The following is a 19,047-nucleotide window of genomic DNA, read 5'->3' on the forward strand; positions in this document are numbered from 1 at the left end:
TTATCATGCTTATGTTCAAGGTGCCCATCCATAGATAGTGGGTTATAGTACAGAATGTTCTTCCAACTGACAATGAACAGATCAAGCATTAAGGACTGGACTTTTCATGGGAGGAGAGTCACAGGTTACTAGGACTCGTTATTTGTTAGAAATAATGCACTGGAAATGGTGGTTACGTTCTCCACTGAATGGCAATGGTTAATGAAAAATTAGTCTTTTTTTTCCAGTAAATTTATTTTTGGCTGCGTTGGGTCTTCATTACTGCACATGGGCTTTCTCTAGTTGTGGCAAGCAGGGGCTACTCTTTGTTGTGGTGTGCAGGCTTCTCATTACGGAGCATGGGCTCTGGAGCACAGGCTCAGTAGTTGTGGCACACAGGCTTAGTTGATGTGCGGCATGTGGGATATTCCAGAACCAGGGCTTAAACCCCTGTCCCCTGCATTGGCAGGTGGATTCTTAACCACTGCGCCACCAGGGAAGTCTGAAAAATTAGTCTTATTCTTGGAAATTGAATAGAGAGCGGTTAACCAAGAGTGGAATTTAATCAGAAGAAACCAAATAGTATTTGTAGTTATATGATTCACATTTAATTGCTGCTGCTGTTTTATTCAGAATGTATCATAAGTCTCTTATTTAATAAATCACTTTTTTTAAAACCACGGATTAATCATGTTCTTTCTACCAACACAGTTTTACCCCCCCTCAGTAATATATTACAGAAACTGAGAATGCACTATTAGGCTCTCAGGGCTGAAAATGTATCTGTAACATGGCTTCAGCAGTTGTGGCACAAGGGCTCAGTAGTTGTGGCTCGCGGGCTCTAGAGTGCAGGCTCAGTAGTCATGGCGCATGGGCTTAGTTGCTCCGCGGCATGTGGGATCTTCCCGGACCAGGGCTGAACCCGTATCCCCTGCATTGGCAGGCAGATTCTTAACCACTGCACCACCAGGGAAGACCTAGTTTTCCTTTCTTCTTACATGATGCTCTGGGTTTGGTATCACAGTCATGCTGGCCGCATAGAATGAGTTTGGCAGTGTTTTCTCTTCAACTCTTTGTAAGATTTTTAGCAGGATTAGTGGTCATTCTTCTGTAAATGTTTGGTAGAATTATGCAGTTAAAGACATCTCTTCCTGAGTTTTTCTTTGAGGTTTCTGATTACTACTTGAATCTCTCTAGTTGTAATTCTGTTCAGATTTTTTATTTCTTAATGTTTCCAACTTAGTAGGTTTATGTTTCTACAAAATTACCTGTATCTTATAGATTATGTAATGTGTAGGTATTATTGTTCATGGTACTCCCTTTTAATCCTTAAAATTTTTTTTGACATCAGTTGCAATCACTTCTCATGATTTCAAAAGTATATATCTTTTGTAGTTGAAATTATATCTTTAGTATATTCCCTGGCCTTGAATTTTTCCTACACTATCATGTTAATGGTTTAAATAGTAAGAAGATCACTAACATTTTCTGTGTATGTGTGTGTTTGTGTGGGCCCACATATATAGTGACCTTTCATGCTGTTCCATGTTGTTCACCTTGAACTTCTTTATTTTTTTTTTAATTAATTTATTTTTGGTTGTGTTGTGTCTTCGTTGCTCTGTGTGGCCTTCCTCTAGTTGCGGCGAGTGGGGGCTACTTTTCATTGCAGTGCACGGGCTTCTCATTGCGGTGGCTTCTCTTGTTGCACAGCATGGGCTCTAGGCGCCCGGGCTTCAGTAGTTGTGGCATGCAGGCTCTAGAGTGCAGGCTCAGTAGTTGTGGTGCACGGGCTTAGTTGCTCCACAGCATGTGGGATCTTCCTGGACCATGGATTGAACCCACGCCGCCTGCATCAGCAGGTGGATTCTTAACCACTGTGCCACCAGGGAAGTCCTTTGAACTTCTTTTTTTTTTTTTGCGGTACGTGGGCCTCTCACCGTCGCGGCCCCTCCCGCTGCAGAGCAGAGGCTCCGGACGCGCAGGCCCAGTGGCCATGGGTCACGGGCCCAGATAAAAACTATCCTCATGGCCACTTGGTTAAAATCTTTTTTAATTGAGGTATAGTTAATTTACAATGTTGTCTTAGTTTCAAGTGTACAGCAAAGTGATTCAGCTATATATATATTCTTTTTTCAGATTCTTTTCCATTATAGGTTATTTCAAGATATTGAGTATAGCTCCCTGTGTGATTCAGTAGATCCTTCCTGTTTATCTGTTTTATTTATCATAGTGTGTATACGTTAATCCCAAACTCCTAATTTATCCAACATTCCCCCCCCACCCCAGAAATGTTTTTGTTTCAGGAACAGCTGACTTTTGAAGATGTGGCCATTGATTTCTCTTAGGATGGGTGGGAATGCCTGGACCCTGCACAGAGGGCCTTGTACAGTGACATGATGTTGGAAACGTAAAGGAACCCGATCTCCATGGGTGAGGATAACTTCTCTCTAGATGTTGGGATCTGCCCTTTTGTGTTATGCATTTTCCCCTGTGTGCCTCTTGGGCCCCTTGGAGACTCAGACATGCAGCATCATGAGTTTAAACTGACCCTTTCTTCAGATGATCTGTGCCTTTCGTGTTACATCAGAGGTTGTTCTAGAGCTTAATTATATATAAAGCTCAATGGCAGGGCTTCCCTCGTAGTGCAGTGGTTAAGAATCCGCCTGCCAATGCAGGGGACACAGGTTCGAGTCTTGGTCTGGGAAGATCCCACATGCTGCAGAGCAGCTAATCCTGTACACCACAACTACTGAGCCTGCGCCCTAGAGCCCACGAGCCACAACTCCTGAGCCCATGCGCTGCAACTACTGAAGCCCACGCACTCCAGAGCCCGTGCTCCACAACAAGAGAAGCCACCGCAATGAGAAGCCCGTGCACCGCAACGAAGAGTAGACCCTACTTGCCGCAACTAGAGAAAGCCTGCACACAGCAACGAAGACCCAACATAGCCAAAAAATAATAAATAAATAAAAATAAAATAAATTGAAAAAAAAGCTCAATGGCAGACTTTTTTTTTAAATCACATTAAAAGGTAGACATAAAATAGAATTATTAAGCACTGACTTTAGACCCTTAGGAGTCATTAATAAATACATCTCTTAAACTTGCTCAAGACCCATTTTATCTTTGACATCTCTGCCATGTTGTTTTTCTTTTTTTTAGTTTTTTAATTTAATTTTATTTTTTTATACAGCAGGTTCTTATATTAGTCATCCATTTTATACACATCCGTGTATACATGTCAATCCCAATCACCCAATTCGTCACACCCCCACCCCCACCAGACCGCTGCTTTCCCCTCTTGGTGTCCCTATGTTTGTTCTCTACATCTGTGTCTCAATTTCACAATGGCAGACTTCTAAAAATTGTCTGATTTCCTGTTTTGTACCCTTTGCTTTTGACTCAGTATTTCTTGGAAGAGTGTTAGGTATATGTATTACACTGTTCCCTATGCGTTTAGAAGGAGGCAGGCAGTGGGTGAATGTTTGAAATATTTTTCCAGAAACACCTGTCTTTTCTTCACTACTCAGCTGAACAAAGCACTGTGATTTTGGAAAAACCACAGCACTTTACATTTCCTTTTTTTTTTTTTCTAATTAAGTAATTAATCTTTTATTTTTGGCTGCTTGGGGTCTCAGTTGCCGCATGCAGGATTTTCATCGCGGAGCACAGGCTCTTCATTGTGGCGAGCGGGCTTCTCTCTGGTTGTGGTGCACGGTTTCCAGAGCGCATGGGCTCTGTAGTTTGCAGCACACGGGCTGCACTTGAGACACACTTGCTCAGTAGTTGTGGCGTGCGGGCTTAGTTGCCCCGTGGCATGTGGGATCTTAGTTCTCTGACCAGGGATCAAACCCATATCCCCTGCATTGGAAGGCAGATTCTTTACCACTGGACCACCAGGGAAGTCCCGCTATACATTTCTTTGTTCTGATAAGCAGGAATTTCTATTTCTGATCTGAACATTATCTCCATTTTAGAGCAAGAGAAAGAGCCCAGGACTCTGGTGAGTGGTGTGAAAATAGCAAAAAAACAAATGGGTGAGAATGTATCAAAAGTGTGAACACAGGTGGGATCTCAGGGCAGAGAGGAAGCCACAACATGAATAGTGTTTGGGAACCTCTTCTCAGGGTAGAGAGTTCTTTGGGAAAACCGAAGTTTATTCATTGAAAACTCTCAGAGGAAATTTTTCTTCTCCGTAACTTATCCCTCTTGTCCTTCCACATGTAAAATGTATTCTTTCACCCTCCAGTGGTGCTGCAGCTCCATGAGAGACAAAGGCAAGGTCTTTATCAAGATCCACAACACTCATCATCTGGCTACTGTGAACTGGTTGTTGCTTGACTTTGAGGAACATGAGGCGGGCTGTTTTAAAGGGGTCTCTTGCCCCGTCATCTCTCCTTTGGGTCTTGATTCCACTGGATGCTCAATTAGTCCCTGTAGATCAGAGCTGATGCCTCTGGAGTCCCACCCCTTAGCCTCTGAGTTTGATCAGAGTTGCAGTACTTGGAAGACGTAATCAGAAGATGGGAGACGCTGGCTGCCCTCTTACTCCATCTGGCACCTCAGAACCTGCATGGAGCTGTCTCAGGCCCTGTCTGCTTATTTAGATCCCTCAGCCATTTCTTGTGTTCTGATTTTGCCATGCACTTCAAGGTTTTGTGTGACAGGGAGATGGAGTGGTTCTTCTGCATTGTTAGGAAAACTAAGGTCAGTGGACAGATTCTCTCTCTCTCTTTTTTTAAATTTACTTATTTATTTATCTTTGGCTGCGTTGGGTCTTCATTGCTGCTCGCAGGCTTTCTCTAGTTGCAGCGAGCGGGGCCTACTCTTCGTTGCGGTGCGCGGGCTTCTCATTGCGGTGGCTTCTCTTGTTGCGGAGCACGGGCTCTAGGCGCACGGGCTTCAGTAGTTGTGGCACACGGGCTCAGTAGTTGTGGCTCACAGGCTCTAGAGCGCAGGCTCTGTAGTTGTGGCACACGGTCTTAGTTGCTCTACGGCACGTGGGATCTTCCTGGACGAGGGCTCGAACTCGTGTCCCCTGCATTGGCAGGCGGACTCTCAACCACTGCGCCACCAGGGAAGTCCCGAGAGATCCTCTTTTTGATCCCCAGTCCTACATGGGGAGCATATATGAATCTTTCAGGCTCTTAGCTTGGCATCTGTGGGTCGAGCCCATGGTTCCATCTCAAGGTCCTCGAGCATCTGACCCCCATATCTTGTAATATTTTGGCTCTTGTACTACTCTGCCTAGTCTGGGAATGTGTACTCTTCCTGATTTCTTATTTTCATAAGTTTGTACGATTTGCCTCTTAAATGTGCTTTTGAATTACGTAGTCCTAAGGACTGAAGATTTTTCCAGTTTCTTTGCTGTGATAATCCACCTGTAGTTTGTGGACAGCTTTTGGTGGACTCCCTGTGGAATGGGTTTACTGGGTAACAGAAAATTACTGATGGAGAACACTTTCCCTCATGTGTTGCAATATCATCCTACTGCATTCAGAGTCACCACTTGAACCTACTCCGTAGGGTGGTCAGCAGGTTGTAGGATACAAGATAGAAAGTATCACAAATACCTCACCTATATGTCTTTCCAGTTTTTTGTTCTGGTTTTGAGGACTGTCACAAAAGCCTGTCTCCAGAGCACTGTGACAGTTTACAACTGGTTGAAGCCGCAGTTAGGGGTCATAAAGCAAGGTATCGGTTTAAGCTACCTTAAAAATTATGCTGGACTTGCTTTTCCTTTTTTACTGCATTCCCTCATTCTCCTAATAGTAACGGCTTGAATCTGCTCTTTGGATCTCCGGTAAAGTCTAGGAGACTAAGGCTTTTTCTATGAACAAGAAACGAGGACACGAAAAGGCTGGCAGGGCCCCACAGGGTCTTCCTCAGTTTCAATCCCCCCACCCTTTTTTTTTTTTTTTTTTTTTTTTGCGGTACGCGGGCCTCTCACTGTTGTGGCCTCTCCCGTTGCGGAGCACAGGCTCCGGATGCGCAGGCTCAGTGGCCATGGCTCACGGGCCCAGCCGCTCCGCGGCATGTGGGATCTTCCCAGACCGGGGCACAAACCCGTGTCCCCTGCATTGGCAGGCGGACTCTCAATCACTGCGCCACCAGGGAAGCCCCCCCCAACCCTTTTGATACCCTCAGTCTTAAGGGGAGCAGGTGTGGGACAAGAAAGGGAATAAAATATTCTATAAAGAGATTAATCAAACTTGGCAGGGGAACTGAAATGTAGGGGGACTCGGTTTCAAAATCATGATCTCCTTCCTACTCCATTGTACCATTGATTCGATTTCTTTGTATCTGCATGTGTGTGTACAGAAGAAATGCATGAATCTCCTTTTGAGTTGCCTTTTCCTGGTTTTTCCTTCTGGTTTCTGCTAGCAAAATTCTTGCACAATCTCCTAGAATATTATGTATGTGTTTCTCGAATATAAGCATGACAATGGAACTTATGGAATATGCAGTTGGACACATTACATAGGAAATAGTGTAATAGATGCAATCCTACCTTCTCCCTACAATCACTTTTTTTTTTAAATTTATTTATTTTTGGCTGCGTTGGGTCTTTGTTGCTGTGCACAGACTTTCTCTAGGTGCGGCAAGCAGCGGCTACTCTTTCATTGCAGTGCGTGGGCTTCTCATTGCAGTGGCTTCTCTTGTGGAGCACGGGCTCTAGTGCATGAGCTCAGTAGTTGTGGCGCACGGGCTTAGTTGCTCCGCGGCATGTGGGATCTTCCGGACCAGGGCTGGAACCTGTGTTCCCTGTATTGGCAGACAGATTCTTAACCACTGTGCCACCAGGGAAGCCTGGTACATAGTTTTAAAGCAGATATTTAGAAAAATATTTTGTTTTCTTAAAAGTTGTATCAAATTCTTCATTTTCTCTATTATGTATTAATTTTTCAATTCTAAACAGCCAATTAATTAGATTATTTATTAGCTTGTTTGGATTATTTAGCATTACATCTTTTTATAGCATTTATGTATGTGTAGTAAGTATGTAGAATATATCTGTAATATAATATTTTTTTCTCCTCAGTTATGAGACAGCAGTATGTTTAATGTTAATTGGTATGTGCTTTGGGGTCATGGTGGAAAAATACCCTCTCTTTGATAGCTGATGTCCAATCTGTGTGTTTTTAACATAGGATTTGTGAAACAAGGCTACCTTAAAATGAACTTGAATTATATGTTATTACTCTTTCTTTAGTAAAGAATTCTATTCCTTTAGTGTTTCTAAAAATTTTAAGATCATTGTTGGGTAGTTTCATAACTCTGTTTGGTATAAGTATTACTTTTGGTGTAATATATATGCAATATGAAACATTTATTTATAGGTTGTAATGAATAGGATAACTATGTTTCTTTATATCTTGTAGATATCTCTCTTATACGTGTGATCCAGCAGTTACAACCAAAAACGAAAAGTGATAACAGGAGAAGTATTCCAAACAGTGATGTTGGGAAGATCTGAAAGTCATGAAATCGAACATTTTTACCTCAGGGAAATCCAGGAAAATATGTATGACTTTGAGTCTCAGCAGAGAGATGATGAAAGAAATTATAAAGTAATGCCTATAACCCATAACAAAAATCTCACTGATGGAAGACATTGCCATTGTAGACGGGATGCAGGAATCCAGCCCATTGGAAATAGGCTTGGATTAAGCTTTCAGGATGAACTCCATATAATGAGAAGTGAAGGGGAAATTTATGAATTTAAATTTAGCTGACAAGAAAATCAACAGTAGTGCCTCAGTTTCACCGCTTCACGTAATTCCTCTTACTCCTCAAACCAGTATTTCTAATACAAATGAGAATGATTTTATGCATTCCCCCAACACTGACAGAAGACCAGACAAATGTAACGAGTGTAACGAAACCTTCCTTAACAGCTCAAACCTTACTAGATATCAGAGAATCCACCCAGGAGCAAAATTATATAAATGGGATATATGTGGTAAAATCTTTGGTCGAAATTCACACCTTGTGGGTCATCAGGAAAGTCATGTTGTAGAAAAATGTTACAAATGTAATGAATGTGGCAAAACCTTTAGTCATGGCTTATAGCTCACTCAACATCAAATAATCCATTCAGGAGAGAAACTATATAAATGTGATGTATGTGGCAAAGTCTTCAGTCGAAATTCAGTCCTTGCAAATCTTCAGAGAATTCACACCGAAGAGAAACCGTATACAAATGAGTGTGGAAAAACCTTTAATCACCGCTCAAACCTCATTAGACATCAGAAAATTCGTACAGGAAAGAAATTATGTAAATGTGGTATGTGTAGCAAAGTCTTCAGTTGTAATTCAAACCTTGCAATTCAGTGGAGGGTTCATACTGGGGAGAAACCTTATAAATGTAATGAGAGTGGCAAGGTCTTTCGTCTAAAACCACATCTTCGAATTCATTGGAGGGTGCATACTGGAGAGAATCCTTTCAAATGTAGTGATTTGTGGCAAAGCCTTCAGTCAAAATTCACACCTTACAAATCACTGGAGAGAACATTTTATAAAGAAACCTTTCACATATATTGCGTGTGCAAAAACCTTTACTCAGGTCTCAACCCTCACTACACATCAGAAAATCCATACATGAGAGAAACTATATAAATATGATATATGTTGAAAGGACTTCAAAATTCACACCTCACAGTTCTTCGGAGAATTCATAGTGGAGAGGAACCGTACAAGTATCACGAGTCTGGCAAAGCGTTTGTGCGTTCAGCCTCACTTACCGTCAGACAATTCATGATGGAAAGAAACCTTACAACTGTAATGACTGTCTCAATGTGTTTAGTCAAAATTTATACCTTATGATCTACCAAATTATTCATACAGGAGAGAAACCTTGTAAATGTAATGAGTGTGACAAATCCTTCAGTGTGCTTTCAAGCCTAACTTATCAGATGGTCCATACTGGTGAAAGACCTTGAAAATACAATCAGTGTGGCAATGCTTTTAGCATAGGTTCACATTTTAATGTTCATGAGAAAATTCTTACTGGCTAGAAGCTAGGTAAATGTATTTAGTATAGTCAGGCCTTTAGAAAATGAACTCATTCTAGAAAGACTCCTCACAAATTCCATGAATGTGCAAAACCTATACTCATGGCTCCCATCTCACCAGTAGTTTGGTAATAAGCACTGGACAAAACATTACGAAAGGAGTGAATTTTGCAAAGCTTTTAGGTCGTGCCTTAAACTCAGGGTCACCAGATACGTCATGCTTAAAAATGCAATGAATATGGCAAAGTTTCAAGCTTTTGGTCCTTCGTCACTAGATATCAGAATCTTTATCCCGGAGAGAAACAACACAGATGTACTGTGTGTGGCAAGGATTTTACCCAAAGATCACAAGTTGGGGAACATACTGAAGTGTTAGCTCCCAAATGCAATGGGTATGGCAAAACATTTGCCTTGAGTTCAAGTATTAAGCAACAGCAGAGAGTCCATATTGAAGAAAAGCCATGGAAATGTAGGGCAGAAGCTTTATCCAGGCCTCACAGTGCACCAGACTTCAGAAGACTTATCTTTGAGGGAAACCACACAAAGAATATGTTTACTAATGCTTGTAAGTGATGATCCAGACTGTGGAACATAGAAGCTTTTCAATGTAATGAATGCGTAAAGGTTTTCATCAAGTAATCACACCTTTGGTGTGATGAAATAATTCATACAGCTCAGAAAATATACAGATATTCTGAACATAGAAACACTTTTCAGAAACAGTGCATCCTCAGGGAGCATCATGAAAGTCATAGTTGGGAGAGCCCTTACAAATGTAATAAATTTGGGGAATTTTTTGAGCAATTCTTACAATAGACCACACATCAAAGAATGCATACTAGGATTAAGTCAGCCTGTAGTTCTCCAGATTAATCTGAGATATTATATACTGCAGAATCATTACAAGTCACAGTGTGTTAAAACTTATGACATGATGCATATATGAGGGTAAGAAGGATATATGTGGAAATGGCCCATTATCTCCAGTGTATAAATACTCAATTTTTTGAAAGCGCTTCGTGACAATTTATGCCTTTCAACGTGAAGTTTGAAATCTGTTGATCTTATGCCTTCAGTGTGGGCCTTTGATGATGGTCTCTGGGAAGGAGTCAATAAGATGAAAGGGCCAACTTCATTAGGTGTAGTTCCTTCATCTCCATGTTGCCTGGAAAAATAAGGACACTGAATTATTAAATTGAACATTGTGTAAATTATCGTTAGGGAGAGGCAGAAAATAATGTAAAACTAGGACATGACCCATCATGCTTATGTTCGGGGAGCCCTTCCATAGATACTCCACAGTGGGTTATGGGACAGAATTGTCTACCAACTGACCTTGAACAGGGCAGGAAGGACATTAATGAACTAGGCTTTTCATGGGAGGAAAGTGACAGGTAGCTAGTGACTGACTGGTGGAAATAATGCAGGGGAAATCTTGGCCACTTTCTCCACTGGATGGCCATAACTTGTATATATCTATGTTTAATGAGAAATTAGTCTTATTTTTGGAAGTTGAACAGAGAGCAGTTATCTTGAGAGGGAAATTTATTCAAAAGAACCAGAATGTTATGTGTATGATTCACATTTAACTGCTTCAATTACATTTTGCTAGTGTTTTATTTAGAATGTATTGTAGGGTCTCCTGTTTTAATTAATAAATTTAATCACTTTTGTCAACCCTGGATGAATCCTGTTGCTTCCACCAGCACATTTTTTCCCCATCTCAGTACTTTACAAGAGAAGCTAACAGTGCACCATTAGGCTCTCAGGATTGAAAGAATCTGCAATAATTTCTTTCCAATATGGAATCAAGCAACATACAATTTGGGGATTAAATTCTCATAATTTGTACTTGAGTAATTCCTCTCCACCCTCTGTTCCAGAATATTCAGATGGTATAATGAAAATATCATAGCAGGGGCTTCCCTGGTGGTGCAGTGATTGAGGGTCCGCCTGCCGATGCAGGGGACATGGGTTCGTGCCCCGGTCCGGGAAGATCCCACATGCCGCGGAGCGGCTAGGCCCGTGAGCCATGGCCGCTGAGCCTGCGCGTCCGGAGCCTGTGCTCCGCAACGGCAGAGGCCACAACAGTGAAAGGCCCGCGTACCAAAAAAAAAAAAATCATAGCAGTGTATTTCAGACTCTGACTTCTATTGTGCAAAAATTGGACAGAGTAAATATAAAAATCAAGTTGGTGTTATTGAATGATTCATGAATTGGGCAGCATTCCACCTAGTAAAAAAAGAGGTGCTCCATGGAGCTGTACAAAATGGAAAGCTTTAATAGGCAGATACTGGGCAGGATAAGAAAGTTATTAGTTAAAGAAAAGATAGTTTCTGGACTTGCCTGGTGGTCCAGTTGTTAAGACTCCGAGCTCCCAATGCAGGGGCCCCTGGTTCGATCCCTTGTCAGGGAACTAGATCCCGCGTGCTGCAACTGAAAGATCCTGCATGCCACAACAAAGGTTCCATTGTGCCGCAACTAAGACCGGGCGCAGCCAAATAAATAAATAAATAATTTAAAAGATAGTGTCAGGCAAGGTTACCTTTTTGGGGGAATGGAGGGCAAAATCTTTTCCTGTCTATTACCTCACTAGTGTTGTTTAGGAAATTCTAGAGTGATTGGTTTAAGGTCACTTTTCTGGGAGGGATGAAGCTGCAATTAAGTCTGGGTTTGTCCTCTCAGGGGTAAGTGACTCCACCTTTGGAATTTTTCTTTTTTTTTGGCACTCCCTACAACCTGCTCCCCATTCCTGAATATGCAGTGTATGAATGTATTTCTTAATGTCCTTTTTCCTAATTAAATGTCACAGCATGCACCCACCCTGATTTACATGAGGGGAAAATAGGAATATAGTAAGCATACGAAAAATATTAGAAAATTTCAAAATCGTGCAATTTCAGTTTTGTTCTTGAAGCACTCAGTGCAATAATTTGAAAATATCGATATTCAAGACTTTAAAAAACGAACAGTATACGATAGGAATATTCTGTTTGATAGATAAAGTAGAAATTTCATATATTCACCTCCAGAGCACTTTTTGTTGTTTTTGCTAAATTGCAGTTATGGTCATTCACCGGATTAGGATGGAACTTCACCCAAAGATTGGTTTGGTCATTGAGACTGATTTTAACATTGAAATGTTAGGAGAATGTTTATCAGCTTCCCAGGGAGATGGGAGAATTCCAAGGTGTTCAAAAAATGATTTGAGGAAACAGATAATGCTGACTGGCTTGGTGACTTAAGGTGATTCCTGAGTGGTGCTTATAGGTGGGTACCTATTTATGCTCTGAATTCCCAATTGGTATCGAAGGAGCAAGCCCTTGGGCTTTTTTTTTTTGGCTGTGTTGGATCTTCGTTGCTGTGCGTGGGCTTTCTCTAGTTGCGGCAAGCGGGGGTTACTCTTTGTTGCAGTGCGCGGACTTCTCATTGCGGTGGCTTCTCTCGTGGAGCACGGGCTCTAGGCGCATGGGCTTCAGTAGTTGCTTCACGTGGGTTCAGTAGTTGTGGCTCAGGGGCTTAGTTGCTCCACGGCATGTGGGATCTTCCTGGACCAGGGAAGTCCCAAGAGTAGTAAAATTTCGATTTCTAAATATGGTATTAAGCTATAAGTTACATGGTTGATTTTTCTACTATAATAAAATATTTTAATACAATTTTTCCTTAGCATTATTTTTCCCCACACTTTACATTTCACACTTCCTCATTTTACAACAAGAGATAAATCAGTGGGTTGTTTGGGGAATTTTGTGATGTGACAATCCACATGTATAAAGTTAGGTGCACTATAAACATGATGAAAGAGTGTTCCTTTAGGGGTTCACTTCAGTGAAAGTACTGGAATGGCAAATGGTGAACTGAAGTCTTTTAATTTGGGAGTTGGCTATGGTCAAGTGCTTCAAAATCAAGTGTGTGGAGTTGAACCAGCATGCAATGAACTGAATGAAATTTTAAGAATGAGTGAGAAAGACCCCAAGGACTTCCCTGGTGGCACAGTGATTAAGAATCCGCCTGCCAATGCAGGGGACACGGGTTGGAGCCCTGGTCTGGGAAGATCCCATGTGCCGTGGAGCAGCTAAGCCTGGGCACCACAACTGCTGAGCCTGTGCTTTGGAGTCCACAAGCCACAACTACTGAAGTCTGCACACCACAACGAAGAGCAGCCCCCGCTTGCTGCAACTAGAGAAAGCCTGTGCACAGCAATGAAAACCCACCACAGCCAAAAATAAATAAGTTTATTTATTTAAAAAAGAAAGACCCCAAGATTCCAAGTATAGTTTGTGACAAGGAGAGAGTCTCCATTGCCAAATGCCTGGAAGCTATCCTGCCATTTTCCAGTGATGTAGTGACATTCAGAGCCGAAGTATGTTGCAGAGAAAGTAAGATTTGTGCTACTTCCGACTTGACAACTGACACCCTATATTCTCCAGTTAGAATTTGTTCTCAACCAAAAATAATATATTTTTCTTTGATGAGTGATCTTGGGACTTCCTTTGTGGCACAGTGGTTAAGAATCCGCCTGCCAATGCAGGGGACACCGGTTTGAGCCCCGGTCCAAGAACTAAGATCCCACATGCCGCGGAGCAACTAAGCCCATGCTCCACAACTACTGAAGCCCGCGTGCCTAGAGCCCATGCTCCACAACAAGAGAAGCCACTGCAATGAGAAGCCCGCGCACCGCAACGAAGAGTAGCCCCCGCTCTCCACAACTAGAGAAAGCCCACGCACAGCAACGAAGACCCAATGCAGCCAAAAATAAATAGATAAATAAATTAATATAAATTTATTTTTAAAAATTTATCTTAATTTCACTTTTTTTTTTTTTGGCTCCGCCACTTGGGTTGTGGGATCTTAGTTCCAGGACCAGTGGTCCAACCTCATAGCAGTGAAAGCATGGTGTCCTAACTACTGGACCTCCAGGGAATTCCCTTAATTTCAATCTCTATTATCTTTCTTACCAGACTTTGAGTAAGAATCATTGTTATTAATGCTTTAAGCATAATAGCTCATTGAATTTTCATCGCTGAAAAAGATACTGGTGTTTATTCTCATTTCAGAAATGAAGGAACATAGGACAAATACTGATTTAAAGACTCATTCAGCTCCACCTCAGCAAGTGCCTGAGTCAGGATGTGAAACCATGTTGTCAGGATGTGAAGCCATGTTGTCTGACTGCAAAAATAATCTCTTAAATTGTTTTTGATTCTTCACTGAGTATCCATAGTTAATTTTATGGTATCTCTTGCCATTTTAAAATGGGTTATCATCATATATAATTGTTGTTATGGTAACTTATTTTTATACAAGCATACCTGTGTTCTTTCTTTCTTTCTTTCTTTTCTCTTCTTTTTTTTTTTGGTTGCGCTGTGTGGCACGTAGGATCTTAGTTCCCCAACCAGGGATCAAACCCTCATGCCCTGCAGTGGAAGCTCAGAGTCTTAACACTGGACCGTCACGGAAGTCCCAAGCATACCTCTTTTTATTGCACTTTACTTTATTGGCTTCACAGATGCTGCATTTTGGAAATTGAAGGCTTGTAGCAACCGTGCCTGAACCAATCTTTGTGCTCTTTTTCCAAGAGCATTTGGTCACTTGGTGTCTCTGTGTCAAGTTTTGATGATTTTCACGATGTTTCGAACTTTTAACATTATTTTATTTGTTACGGTGATCGTTCGTCAGTGATTTTGATGTTACTGCTGTGATCCACTGGATGCTCTGATGACTGTCAGCATTTTTCAGCAGTAAGTTGTTTTGTTTGTTTGCTGCTTCAGTCACCAAAAGGGAAATTTCTGCTTGACAGGAGGCCGTCCTGCTAGCAAATAGTAGGCTGTGAATGGGCCTTATTTGATGTTTTTCTTGGGGCCCAGGTGGTTGGTGTGGCCAAAGTTCTTCATGTGGCAATGACAGGGCAGGGGTGCAGGGAAGAATAGCACGTGGGGCAGGTCCTCTCGTCCCAGTTGTATTTCTGGGCGAGCTGCTGAGGGAAGGCTCCATGGAGCCACCCTTCAGGCAAAGCACCAAGTGCAGGGTGGACTCTGGGTATCTTGGTCTGAGACAGTACGACCCTCCGCCAGCTCTTTGTCCATAAAACACAGATGCTGCTAGTCAGCTAAGATGCAGTCAGGGTCTTCACAAAGATCTGTGTCTCTGCATCCACTCAGCCACTCCCTTGGCAAGAGCAGTGATAAAGTTTTTAAAATTAATTAATTAAATTTATTTATTTGGTCGCACCGGGTCTTAGTTGTGGCAGTCAGGGTCCTTAGTTGTGGCGTGCATATGGGATCTAGTTCCCTGACCAGGGATCGAACCCTGGCCCCCTGCATTGGGAGCACAGAGCCTTAACCACTGGACCACCAGGGAAGCCCCAAAGTATTTTTTTTAATTTTTCTTTTATATTGGAGTATAGTTGATTAACATGTGTTAGTTCAGGTGTACAGCAGAGTGATTCCATTACACATATACATGTATCTATTCTTTTTCAAATTATTTTCCTATTTAGGTTATTACAGAGTATTGAGCAGAGTTCCCGTTATAGTCTACAGTATAGTGTAAATATAACTTCAATATGTACTGTGACCCACTTTATTACAGTAACCACTTCTTTGCACTGGTCTGGAACTGAACACACAATATCTCTAAAGTATGCCTGCAGTTTTATTTCATAGGTCAGTATTACAAATGAGAGGTTCTGGTTCTTTGTTGCGGCAGGCGGGATCTTTAGTTGCCACATGCAAACTCTTAGTTGTGGCACGTGGGATCTAGTTCCCTGACCAGAGATTGAACCCAGGCCCCCTGCATTGGGAGCACGTAGTCTTAGCCCCTGGACCACCAGGGAAGTCCCCATGAAGTTTTCTTAAGCCACAGAATTTTAAATTCAAGATTTTTTCCTGAAAGGCTCCATTCTATACCTGTCACAAAGTAAAAATCCTATTTGTCAGCTAGGATAGTTTTTACTTGTGAGTGACAAACCACCTGGAAATTAGTAACTGAAAGAAGTAGGAAGTTTAGCATTCTCATGTAACGGGAAGTCCAGAGGGTGCCACGTGGGATGTGATGGGTCCTCTGCTCCTTCTACCTCCATGACCATTTATTCTTCACTTTTTTTTCTGGCCATGCTGCATGGCTTCCATGGTCTTAGTTCCCCCACCAGGGATCAAACCCAGGCCCTTGCAGTGGAAGCTCCGAGTCCTAACTGCTGGACCACCAGAAAATTCCCTCTTCACTTTCCGTATAGCAACATGGCTTCTTATGACTAAGAAGGGTGAAGATTGAGAGGCAAAACCCTTTTAATTTTTAGATTTTGTCCCATTTTCATGAAAACAATAATTTTACGTTTTTCCGAATATTAGCTAATTTTAATAAGAAATGAGAAGTTTTGAATTTCATATTTCCACCTCAAAAACAGAGAAAGGTAAAGGGAAAAGATGTTAGAAACAGATTTGTCAGCTGTCTTTGTTGTTTATCTTGAGAGTATAATATTCCATGCAATATGCTTAGTGACATACATCAGACAAAGACAAATACTGTATGCTATCACTTGTGTGTGCAATCTAGAAAATAAATCCAAGAAGTATATATAGCAACAGAGAAATAGACTCACAGATAAAAAAAAAATGTAAGTTATCAGTGGGGAGAATGAAGGGAGGAGGTGCAAGATAGCAATATGATATTAAGAGATCCAAACTACTAGGTATGAAATAGATAAGCAGGGACTTCCCTCGTGGCGCAGTGGTTAAGAATCCGCCTGCCAATGCAGGGGACACGGGATCAAGTCATGGGATCAAGCCCAGGTCCGGGAAGATCCCACATGCCGCGGTGCAACTAAGCCTGTATGCCAAAACTACTGAGCCTGCGCTCTAGAGCCCACGAGCCACAACTACTGAGCCCGCGTGCTGTAACTACTGAAGCCCAGGCGCCTAGAGCCCGTGCTCTGCAACAAGAGAAGCCACTGTAATAAGAAGCCTGCGCACCACAACAAAGAGCAGCCCCTACTCGCCGCAACTAGAGAAAGCACGCACGCAGCAATGAAGACCAAACGCAGTCAAAAATAAATAAAATGAATAAATTAAAATAGATAAGCAATATCTTAAGTAACATATTGTGTAGCACAGGGATTCATAGCCATTATTTTGATAGAACTTCTAAGGAAGTATAACATTAAAATACTGTGTCACTATGCTGTATGCCTGCAACTAATATAAGTATTCCAACTAATATAGTATTGTAAATTCTCTTGGACTCAAGGTCATGTACATACCAGTTTGGAGATGGCCATACCAGTTTACCATAGGTATGATCCTGATGGGTCAAGAAATCTGCATTCCACTGTTACGATCATTTACCAGCGACTTTTGCACATTCAATAGGATTGGAGAGTGTAATTGCCCACACTGGAGCCTTAACAAAATTCACTCAATAGGCTTTAAATGATATTAATCAGGCTATTAGCCTACTGAATTCTGAGGTCTCTATGATGAGTAAGGCTGTGCTACAAAACCGCATGGCCATTGACATCCTTAGGGCATCTCAGGGGAGCACCTGTGCCATAATTCAAACTGCATGCTGTGTTTTCATACCTGATGAATCCTCTGATATAACACATTTAATGAACCATATGAAAAGTCAGATTTCAGCCTTAAAGTGACCCATTCCCTCGTCTTGACGTCTTCAAAATCTGGTTTGGCGTAGGAAGCTCTTGGCTTAAATATTTACTTATAACTCTATCAATGCTACTTGCTATATTCTATTTTGCCTGTTTCAGAAGGCGATTGTTTCTTGTATTACCAAATGTGTGACTGAGCCTCTGATAAAAATAATGATGAGTAGGTGACCTGAAGGACTTGACCGGATACATAGTTTTTATGAGATCAATGACTGTAACAGTGTAACTCTAGACATGGGAAGAAGCAACAAGAGGGATTTTTTTTCCCCGTGTACCATAACAGAATAGTAAGACAGGTGGTCCAGAGACGTTTTGCTGTTAATAAGGCCTAGTCCAGTAATAGCGCAGTGAGTGGCCTATCAATAAAATCCTTCCCCTTGGGCTTCCCTGGTGGCGCAGAGGTTGAGAGTCCGCCTGCCGATGCAGGGGACACGGGTTCGTGCCCCGGTGTGCGAAGATCCCACATGCCGCGGAGTGGTTGGGCCCGTGAGCCATGGCCGCTGAGCCTGCGCATCCGGAGCCTGTGCTCCGCAAAGGGAGAGGCCAGAACAGTGAGAGGCCCGCGTACCACAAAAAAAAAAAAAAAAAAAAAATCCTTCCCCGACCTAGGAATGAGCATTCCTAGCACCATGCTATGAAATGGTCCTGAAATGCCTCCCGAACACGTTTGAACTTATGGCCATGAGGGGGCGCTGCAAACTAAACTTGGAACTTGCCATCTGACTCTACAAGGCTTAAATCAATAGCTGGTGCAGTGGGTGACCTTCAAGACACCCTAAAAGTATTTTAGGGTGGAGATCAGGAATGAAGCACTCTGTGCGCTGTAAAAACGGTCAGAACAGGCCTTGGGATATTTAGATATTTTCAGGAGAAGATTTTATGAGCCCAAATTCTTGAATCTCCTCGTATCTAGATAAGCACTAAATCATTAATGGAGACATCTGCACATCATGACTAGCAGTAATCTCCACAAGACTGGTAGCAACATTCTGCAAAAATGTGTGCTTGATTGCATGTATCCCCTTTCACCAAAATAACAGTTATCGTGACTTTCTCCCCCTACCTCTTCAGACCAGTTCCTCAAAGCTATCTGAGACTGTCTCCTGGGGTATAGTCCTCATTTTGCCCCAAATAAAACAACGCACACCTCTCGCGTTGTGCATTTTTTTCCAGTCGACATTCTCATAAAAAGAAAAATATTTTTTCCGTTTTTTTTTCTTTCTCTTTTTATGGTACCTATATGGGGTGATGGATGCTTACTAAACGTATGGATAACTATTTCAACACATGAAAGTCAGAACATTATGCTGTACACCTTAAATTCATACAGTGATGTATGTCAAGTACATCTCAATAAAACTGGGGGAAAAAGTTTTAAGAGGCAAATAAAAC

At 41.9% G+C, this 19,047-nt stretch overlaps 2 protein-coding genes across 3 annotated transcripts in view; one reads left to right on the top strand and one right to left on the bottom strand.

The window, feature by feature from the left end:
• The window catches only part of LOC132509835 (zinc finger protein 525-like), a 293,110-nt gene that overhangs the window by 100,835 nt on the left and 173,228 nt on the right, over positions 1–19,047 (bottom strand). The window lies entirely within an intron of this gene.
• The window catches only part of LOC132509785 (zinc finger protein 160-like), a 186,542-nt gene that overhangs the window by 24,231 nt on the left and 143,264 nt on the right, over positions 1–19,047 (top strand). The gene's annotated exons all lie outside the window — the stretch shown is intronic.

Source organism: Lagenorhynchus albirostris, chromosome 19 (assembly GCF_949774975.1).
Source record: "Lagenorhynchus albirostris chromosome 19, mLagAlb1.1, whole genome shotgun sequence".
Taxonomy (NCBI): domain Eukaryota; kingdom Metazoa; phylum Chordata; class Mammalia; order Artiodactyla; family Delphinidae; genus Lagenorhynchus; species Lagenorhynchus albirostris.